The sequence below is a fragment of the Balaenoptera physalus genome (genome assembly GCF_965194825.1).
Source record: "Balaenoptera physalus genome assembly, chromosome: 10".
In the NCBI taxonomy this organism is placed as follows: Eukaryota; Metazoa; Chordata; class Mammalia; order Artiodactyla; family Balaenopteridae; genus Balaenoptera; species Balaenoptera physalus.
The window spans coordinates 9,752,004-9,762,465 of record NC_138889.1 but is presented as its reverse complement, the minus strand read 5'-3'; the positions used below and the strand labels follow the sequence as shown (position 1 = coordinate 9,762,465).

Here is a 10,462-nt window from a genome sequence, read left to right as displayed (position 1 = left end):
CTGTTCCACCCCAAAGAAAGAAGATTGGAATATGGCTTGAATTCTATTATTTTCATACCAGTCCTGGTCCTGCTTGGGCTTCTCTCTCCTATCATAGAATCATGTAGTTGCTGGGGACCTTTCTCCAGAAGCTACTCTGCTCATTCCCCAGCCTCCAGCCCATTTTCTAGAACATGTCAGAGCAAAGATGAAGGTAATAGCCCAAGAGCCTGGGGTTCTGTCACCAGCTACAGCCCAGCCGTTTCCTCAAGTCTTGAGGCGTGATGAAGAGAGACACCCCAGCTCTACCCTGACCCTTCATTACCACATCCACACCCTCTCCTGAGGGGCGTCAGTGGAATGTATGCTTGCTAGCTGTGTGATCTGGGGATGGGTGTGCAACCTTGTTAATTCTCCAATTTAACATCTGTAAGGGGGGAAAACAGTAGCTTCCTTGTAGAAATTGTTGAGAGGATTGTTGAAGATTTAGTACGGTAGAGTGCCTAGAAAATTCTTTGTTGGAGAGGTAATATTTTAAACTTTAAGAAAAAACTGCCTCTTCTTCTTTTCCATTCCTTTAAGGATCTTTTATCTTGGTGAGACCAAAGTTTACAACTTCCCCTCTTGATTGTCTCTAACGCTGACCTTAGTTTTGTAAATGCAGTAGCTATCTCTCAAAGTATTCTTTTTACGTACTGGAGACAGCTTGTGTAAGCCAGGTTTCTAGAACTGAAGATTGAGTGCATGGTCCATCTGAGCCAAAGGATGGGGAGAAGAGGTGGGAAGCATTGCTTTTGAACTTCACAGAGGAACTCCAAAAAATATTCTGAAATACACAAGTCAGATTCTTTTTCCTTTTGCATCTTTATGGTTGTGACTTTTTCCTACACAGCTCAAGGCGCTTGTCTGCCTCTGGTAGCGTTAATGGTGTTTCAGCATGATACTATGAAAAAGAGAAAGGCAATATTCAGCTTCTGACATCGAAAATAGTATTTTAGAGTCAGTAGCAAGACGAAAGGTTTGAAAGCCAGTATTTGTAAGGTACAGAAGGATATTTTAATTTCTTTTATCTGCTCCTTTGATGTATCACAGAGCAGGCTGTGGACCAGATCATAGCATTCTTCTATAGTTGCAGACAAATGGCATCTTTTGCCTGTGATGGTTAGGTCCGGAGGCTTATTGTCTGAGGTAAAAGGATATGATGTTCAGGAAATAGAAAGCCTGAACTCTGCCTTTTTCATCCTGAAGGACTGTGGAAAGAGAACTGTGATAGAGGGAGACCTGGGCAGGATCTAAGTTCTCCACGTCCCCTCCAGGGATGAACCTGAGGCTCCTTACACCCATGCAGAATACGAAAGTGCCCCAAAGTGGCCACATGTTCCCTTGAGGGGACCCAGAGGTGCTGGAGGGTAAAGCACCAGTAGAGGGCAGAACAGGGAGCAAAGGGGCCGCACTGTGCAGGTGATAGCTGGGCCACCAACCGCCCTCAGACCAGGGAGCAACCTAGACTCAAGCAGAGACCAGTGGGAGTCCTGAGAAGGCCACACAGGTCCCCGGACACCATCTCCCCCGTTGCCACAAGGACCCCTAAACCACACCACCTATGCTCACCCTAACGCTTCTCAGAGAAGAGCTGGGTTTGGGGAAGAAACTGGAAAGACTGATCCAAGCAGAGACTGAGCTACCTCAAGAGAACGTTCAGGTGGTTGGGTTAGACTGAGTTTACCAGGATGGACTGACTTTTGGTTTTCCTCTGCTGCCCTGGGGTGGGGGGGTGGGAGGCTCACATGGGAGACCCCAGCAGCTGCAAAGGCACAAAGGCACCACTGTGCCTTTGCACATCTGAGTGTACGAGGAGCAATTCTGAAATCCTGCTTCAGGTGTTTTAAGATGAGTAGCCCTACAGAAGCGTATATCATCTGCTTCTGTGCTTTTCTCATCTCAAGAACAGAGAGTTCTTTGATTGAAGGACTGTGCCTTATTGGCCTCTGTAGCCCTACTGTGTAACACAGGGCGGGGCACATAGTAGGTGCTCAGCAGACAGTTGCTGACTATTGAATGGGCCAGAACTTGTTGGGGGGTAAGGGGGCTTCTCTAGCAGCTGGTGGAGTGAAGGGCAACTGTGAGGGGGAGCTGGGCCAGAGGAATGACAGCGGGGAGGGCACCAAATAGCAACTGCAGATGACAGAGCGATGTGTGAGCACACATGAGGCAGCCCTTTGGGAATTCCCAGAAGTAACTGGGATTCACTTGAGGGGGGCCACTGATCCAAGAGGCAACGGGTGACAGAAACATAAGGTAACGGTCCAGCCAACTTAGTCGCACACACAACACGTTCCCGGTGATCTCACCTGTCTGAGCTGACCTCGTTTTATCCTTCCATGAACTCCTTGGGTTTTTCCCTGTGGGTGTGTCTGTTCCAGCTAACTGTTGATGATTCAGACGGGGGTTTTTGTTTTTTTGTCTTTCGTTTTTTTCTTTTGGTACGGATATCCTGATTATAAATATTACTTTTCTTTAGCTTTGAAGAGGGTTGTCCCCCTTGGGATCAGAAAACATGGTTACTGTGGCCATCTCCTCATTAGCCTGGGAGACTCTCCAGGGCAGGAGCTGTAATTCTTCATTCTTATGGGTCTCCTCCCAGGGAGGAGCTCTGAGCTCTGCATAACATGGCTATTAAACATGTGTAGACACCCTGCTTGACTGACTGCCTCCAAGGCCTGTGCCCTTTCCTCCTCTGAGCACTTCAACAGATGCATTTCCGCGGGCATCGTCCTCTCCTGAGCAGCTCGGCCCGGTCCTCTTGGCCCTTCGGCTGCACACAGGTTCTTCAGGCCACTCTCGTCTGGCACCCGCTCTGGGGCTCTGGGATTCCGACCCTCCCCTCCCCCGTGCCCACGGCAGCCCTGGCCTGCTGTACTCAGGCCGCTATGCTGAGCACACAGACAGTGGCCCTGCAGCTCAGAATGGAAACCTCCCCCAACACACACACACACACACACACACACACATACACACACACACGCGCACACACACACAAATGATGTATAGATAAGTAGGTTTTAATAACCTACCATTAGATTTAAATTTATTTATTTATTTATTTATGGCTGTGTTGGGTCTTCGTTTCTGTGCGAGGGCTTTCTCTAGTTGTGGCGAGCGGGGGCCACTCTTCATCGCGGTGCGCGGGCCTCTCACTGTCACGGCCTCTCTTGTTGCGGAGCACAGGCTCCAGACGCGCAGGCTCAGTAGTTGTGGCTCACGTGGCATGTGGGATCTTCCCAGACCAGGGCTCGAACCCGTGTCCCCTGCATTGGCAGGCAAATTCTCAACCACTGCGCCACCAGGGAAGCCCTACCATTAGATTGAAGAATGTCCCTGCCCACTTGGCCTCTTGTCTTGTCTCCAGGCTGCAGGAAGAATGCTCTGGCACCGATACTACTGGAGAGGTTTGGTCCTTGCTAATATCATAACATCAGTGGTGATTTTTATATTTAGCACCCTCTCCCTCCTTCCCTTCATTCACTTCCTGTTATTGAGTCAAATCTGTCTCCTCCACTAAACTGTAATTAATCTTTGGTAGCAGAATGAAAAATAATCTGACAAATGGCACCCAAATTCCTCTTATAGAGTAAATTGTCTTTAGCAAGAAAAATATCTAGATATGCCACATGGAGTGGAAGGTAAGGCCTGAAGCAGAAGACATCAAGGCACAAAAAGATAAACCCCTGTGCAATAGAAACAAACAGGAATTGGGGATGGAGAAAGAGCAAAGAGGAGAGACGTGAGGGGTAGGGGTGAGAAAGCAACAAGGGGCAGAGAGCTGAAAACAATTGAAGAACAACTTGCATTGTTACACTATAAAACCCTTTCTCCTCTGTCTTCTTCAAAACTCTAAGAAAAGTTTACTGTACACAAATTGCGGTATGTGTGTGTGTGCTTCTAGCTGATAGAATATGGCAAAGGTGATAGGATAGCCACTCCCTTGGTTAGATTATGTTATATAAGACTCAGACTTAGCAGACCAGAGAGAGAGAGATGGTCCTGCTGACTCTGAAGAAGTCAACTGCCCTGCTGTGAAACAGCCTCGTGGCAAGGAAATGCTGGTGGCTCTAGGAGCCGAGAGCTACCCTCAGCTAGTAACTGGCAAGAAAATAGGAACCTCAGTACTACAGGCACAAGGAACTGAACTCTTCCAATGACTACATGAGCTTGGAAGAGGACCTTGAGCTTCAGAAAGGAATGCAAACCAGCTGACACCTTAACTGAAGTCCGATGAAACCTTGAGCAGAAAATCCAGCTAAGCTGTACCTGACCCACAGAAACTGTAAAAAAAAATAAATGTATGTTGTTTTAAGCTGCTAAATTTGTGGCAATTAGTTATGCAGCATAGAAAACTAATACGGGTGTGTGTGTGTGTGTGTGTGTGTGTTTACACACTGAGACAAAGGACGGAGTTCCAGGTCTGGATCAACAAGGTGGTGCAGGAGGATAACACATATAGAACAGTGAAATGATCTCTAAAGGGACTAATTCAGGTGAAGCAGGAGTTTGGAGTCAGAGATAGTGCTGAGAACTTAGGCCTTCAGAAATTTGGAGAAATATTGATATCTTAGTCCAGGTTCCCCCAGAGGCAGACTCCAAGACAAGAAGCTAAATAGTTTATCTGAAAGGTGACCCCAGCAAAACCAGGTAGGATATTGGGGGAATGAGACATGGAAGGGAAGGAAGCCAATGAAGGTTGCACATCAAGCAATTTACTACCGTGGACAGCTAGAGCTTAATCCTGTGGGAAATAATGAAGAATAAGCCTCAATTATCCCACCCAAGGGGCAAGGGAGCTGGGATATTTATCCACCAACTGCCACCAGATATGGGTTGAAGGCTGCTTCTCCGGGGTAAGGAGAAGTTAATTCCCCAGATTTCTGGGTCACCTTGCAGGAACGTATCCCGTCCAAACCTTCTCCCCTTCTCTAACTGCTCTCAAAGCGTGTGTGTGTGTGTGTGTGTAAGCTACTCTTACTGTCAGGCACTTTGTATCTATTTGTTCATTTAATTCTCCCAGTACCTCCTTTTCAGTAGATATTATCACCTCATTTTACAAACAAGAGAGACTAAAACTTCAAGAAGTTAGCGATTTGTTGAGGTCATATAGTTACTAAGTGGCAGAACTTGGATTCGAAACCCAGGTTAGTCGCTCACAAAGCTGTGGCTCCCGACCACCTCTCTGGGTCATCAGTTGGAAGTCCAAATCCTGGTCTAACCCTTTACCCCCAGCACCCACGCTCTGACTAAGCTTCAGGATGTAAGGTGGACCTCTCTGCCCACTCCTGATGCCCTCTCTCGTTGCTGAAGCTATTTTCGATTCTTTGTTCCATAAACCTATATGTGAATGGTGCCAGAGCTGTCCCTACCATCAGTTCAATTTGCCAGAAAAGAGGGAGAGGGAGGACTCAAGAATTTGTGGAGCTGCAGCGCGTTGCCTGGGAACGAGGAATTTGTGTGAGGCTTTGAGCTGAGAGAAGGCAGGGCCCTGCTGCTCCAGCAACCAGCGAACCAGAGACAGATTAGCCAGCTCTCTTTGGAACAAAACAAGCTTTCTGTGGGCCTGGAGAGTGAGGAATGGCCCTCCCCAAGGACATTTTTTCTTTCCTTTTTCTTTTTAAATTTCCCCACCTCTGGCTCGCTTCTGAGAAACATCAAATATGAACAGAGACGGGGGTCAAAAGGCTCCCCGTGCCCTCCCCGGGGCCTTCATCCTGAACGTTCGTTTTGCTGCCTGTGAGTTCTGTGAATGTGAGGGGACGCCTGGAAGAAAAGCGTTCTACAGAGATAGGGTGTCTCAAAAAGGCGTGGAGTTTACTAGCAGAAACAATGTGATCCTGCAACGGCATGGGGTCCAGATTTCCATAAGGCAGGGAGGAGGTGCTCCCAGTTCCAAACTGGAAAACTTGAAAACATCAAAGTGTTTTATGCTGAGAGTCAATATTTGATTTCTGAATAGAATTCCCACCCTCTCAGAAACTGAGAGGAACTCAGGCTTGTGTCCACGGTCGATGAACGTGCCCTATTCAGCAACTCTCCAGAGGAACAAAGAGGAGACATGAATTGCTATTAAAGCGTGGAGAGATCCAGCTTTCGTTGACCTATTTGAGATGTGGCAAGGACATTCTAGAAAACATCTCTGGATTTCTGTTCATGTAAAGCTTCAGTGCTCAAAGAAAAACAGGTTGAAAAATCATGGGGAAGCCACAAATTACCCCCAACTCATGAATGGCTTCATTTTTTCTTTTCTCCTAGATCCTCAGATGGTGTCCTCCCACCAACCTTATCAGGAACGGGTTTGGTCCCATCCTCCCTCTCCTGCCCTCCTCCCAAAGAGGGAGGCACAGAAATGGAAATCAGCTGGCCAGCATCTAATAACTGCCTACTGTGTGAAGAGCACTCCGTGTTCCAGACTTTAGTAAGAGTGGGATGTGGGGGTGTCACATTCAAAAGTAACAGAAAACACAATCCTTGCCTAGGTGCTTAACTCTAGTTGGGAGAGCTGCATCTATATCTATAATACTGTTGATAATATATTTGCATTGCCCCTTACAAATTGTCTTTTATTTATTTATTTATATTTATTTATTTTTAATATTTTATTTATTTGGCTGTGCTGGGTCTTAGTTAGGCGCACGGGATCTTCAGTTGCAGCACGCAGGATCTAGTTCCCTGACCAGGGATTGAAGCCAGGCGCCCTGCATTGATAGCACGGAGTCTTAACCACTGGACCACCAGGGAAGTCCCCCAATAAAGGGATTTATTATCTTATATAACCAGAGTCCTAAATAAGGGCATGTCTGTAACTTGTAAAAGAAAGTGGCTCAGCAATGTTATCAAGGATCCAGGTCCTTTCTGTCTTGCTATCTACCAGTCCCAGCTTCTTTTTTCATCGTACTTATCACCATTTGAGACAATATGACGTAGGGGTTAACACAGACTCTGAAGCCAAACTCCCTGAATTTGAAACCTGGCTACCACGTTACTAGGTGTTGAGTTAAACTACTCAATCTCTCAGTTTCCGTATCTGTAAAATGGGGATGATTATTATAGTATTACCTACCTCAGAGGGTTGACTTGAGGATTGAACGAGTTGCTGTGAGGATTAAATATGTAAAATGCTTAAGCAACCTAAATGCCCATCAACAGACGAATGGATAATGAAGGTGTGGCACACACATACAATGGAACACCACTCAGCCACAAAAAGGAACAAAACTGGGCCACCTGTAGAGACTCGGATGGACCCAGAGACTGCCATAGAGTGAAGCAAGTCAGAAAGAGAAAAACAAACATTGTATGTCAATGCATATATGTGGAATCTAGAAAAATGGCACAGATGAAATAGAGGCTTGCAAGGCAGAAATAGAGACACAGATGCAAGGCTTGCAAGGCAGAAATAGAGACACAGATGTAGAGAACAAACGCATGGACACCAAGGGGGGAAAGTGGCGGGGGGGGGTTGAATTGGGAGATTGGGACCAACACATACACACCAATATGCATAAAATAGACAAGTAACAAGGACCTGCTGTATAAAAAAACAAATAAATAAAAATTAAAAAAAAAAGAAACTATAGATTTAGCAGGGCCTTCTAAAAATAAATAAATATGTAAAATGTTTGAAACAGCTACCCTAGTACTAGTTCATTCCTCAGGCTCAGCTGTATCCTGGAGACATTCCTGTATCCTTTTAATAAATTCTCCTTTCTCGTTTAAACCCTTCATTTCTGGGGTTCTCCACGAGGCTCCCCGCCATCAACAAACTGTCTTTCAGAATATGGTCTTATTTAATCTTCTAACAACTTTATGTGGTAAGAATTTTTTCCCCAAGGAGGGACATGAAGCTCAGAGAGGTTAAGTAACCTGCTCAAAGTCACACAGTTTATAAGTCAGCATAGTGCAGATTCAGCTTGTGCTTCTTGGACTAGTATTCACATGCTACACTCCTGAAAGAGGCTGCCTTCACTCAGGCCCAGAAGTAAAAAGTGGGTAGAAAAAAGGAAGGCTCTGAGACAAGATATGAGACAAGGAAGGATAAAGGCGAGCAACAGGGACTTAAAAATAAAAAACTTAGTCAGCAAGAGAATGATTGGGTCCCCAGTGGTGAGTCTGGGGACACTAAGAAGATGAATTTATGATACATGGGATGCAACATAGGGAGAGACAAGGTTTCTTTTTTTTTTTTTTTAATTTTATGTATTTTTTGGCTGCGTTGGGTCTTCGTTGCTGCGCTCGGGCTTTCTCTAGTTGCGGTGAGCAGGGGCTACTCTTCGTTTTGATGCAGGGACTTCTCATTGCAGTGGCTTCTCTTGTTGCGGAGCACGGGCTCTAGGTGTGCGGGCTTCAGTAGTTGTGGCATGTGGGCTCAGTAGTTGTGGCGCACGGGTTTAGCTGCTCCCCAGCATGTGGGATCTTCCCAGACCAGGGATCGAACCTGTGTCCCCTGCATTGGCAGGCAGATTCTTAACCACTGCACCACCAGGCAAGTCCTGAGACAAGGTTTCTTAAAAGAAGGTCCCAACTAAGTTAGTAGGAAGGTGGCCTTGAAGACAGGCCAAAATGTTCACCTCTTGTTGTAGTACTTTTAGGGTCCAGCTCTGTTTCGTTTACAGATCCTTACCAGAGTTAGCCCTCCAGGATTCTGCATCTGGTTTGCTGCCCGTCAAGCTAGAGAATGTGATTCATCAAGATTTTTTGGTTGTAAGTGACAGAAGTTCAACTTGAACTGTTTGAAAGCCCAAAAGGAGGAATTTCTTGCACCATGTAACAAAATTTCGGAGGGAACCAGAATTGGGAATGAGAAACTTAAAAGCCATGGCAGTTATCTCTCATCTCTCTTGCTTATGTCTTGGTGTCAGCTTCATTCTCATAAACCTTCTTACGCTTTTTGAGGGGGGCCGTCGTTGCCAGTCAGTCTAAGGTATCAGTGCTGCCCAGTATAACTTCTGTATCTCTGCTGTTAAGCACAGTAGCTGTTAGCCACACGTGGCTATTGAGAACTCCAAATGTGGCTAGTAGGACTGAGGAACTGAATTATAAATTTTATCTAATTTTAATTAATTTGAAATTAAATAGCGACATGTAGCTAGTGGTTAACACATTGGACTGTGCGGCTTGTTATCCAGGGAGGAGAATTTTGATGAAGCTAGCTAAAAAAAACTTGGTGGAGGACTGTGGCTGGTGCGGAATAGGTCACAGACACAGCTCTGTATCAGTCACAATAGCCAGGAGGATAGAATGCTATCCCAGGCTGGGCCATGTGCAGACAAATCAGTCTGCTAGGGGCGGAAGAGATGAATTCTATGTTGCTTCCTAAAAAAAAAAATTTAGCAAGCATTTATTGAAAACCTATTATATATTACACATTTCACATATATTACCTTCATTTTCACAAAAAAGTCCTGAAAGGTCAATTGTTCCACCCATATTGTAGATGAAGAAACAAAGATGCAGATTATGTGACTTGACCATAAACAGTAAATTGCAGAGTCAGAATATAAATCCAGGTTTGTTTCCAAAGTCTCTGTTCTCTGCACTATAATATGCTGTCTCTAGAGATTTGGGATATAGAAAACGAGACTATTAATAGTGGATAATTATAACAATCATAGAAGAACACACAAAATGAATGACTTGGTTTTCTCCAAATAGTTATCTTGAGCGCCTGCTACTTATTCTATAAAACATTTTTGAAATTCCTCTTTTGAAATTGCTTTTAGATCCTGCAACATATTTTTTAAAGTATCTTTAATGATTGTAATTTTTATATTTTAGAAGTACATTTTCTAAAACAGTAAAAATATGGTGAATAATATTGGTAACAATTTATTGATAGATAAAATCTTTTTGGTCCTAACTAACTTGTGTTAAGGCAAAGTCTCTTATCTTCGTGAAGCTTCTTTGGCTTCAAAGAACAGATACCCCAGGGAAGGTACCATCAGAGGAGAGGCACATCACAAGGATCTCGAATTGGAGAGCTCAAACGCTGAAGCAGCTCCTGGAACCAGATTTTTTTTTTTTTTTTAATTTATTTTTATTTATTTATTTTTGGCTGCACTGGGTCTTCGTTGCTGTGTGCGGGCTTTCTCTAGTTGTGGAGAGCAGGAGTTGCTCAGCAGTTGTGGAGCAGGGGCTTAGCTGCTCCGCAGCATGTGGGATCTTCCCGGGCCAGGGCTCGAACCCGTGTCCCCCGCATCGGCAGGCAGACTCTTAACCACTGCGCCACCAGGGAAGTCCCTGGAACCAGTTTTTGTAGGTAGCTTGGAATCTTCTGCTTATCTGCTTCATCCTCCTACATTTACCAATTGCCTCCCTCTACTTTGCTCATCTCAGGGCTCTCTGTGTTACAAACAATATAAAACCTAATGCAAATTGGCATTCACGATAAACAACTTTCTTGGCTCACATATTTTGAAAGTCTAGAGGTGGGGTAACC

At 45.1% G+C, this 10,462-nt stretch overlaps 1 long non-coding RNA gene across 3 annotated transcripts in view; it reads right to left on the bottom strand.

Annotated features, from left to right (window-relative positions):
• Positions 1-8,196: 8,196 nt before the first annotated feature.
• Positions 8,197-10,462, bottom strand: part of LOC309667469 — a 76,832-nt gene continuing 74,566 nt past the window's right edge. For all 3 annotated transcript variants that reach the window (XR_014267784.1, XR_014267785.1, XR_014267786.1), the window contains one exon: positions 8,197-9,578. This is a non-coding gene — a long non-coding RNA (uncharacterized lncRNA). The remainder of the gene's footprint in view (positions 9,579-10,462) is intronic.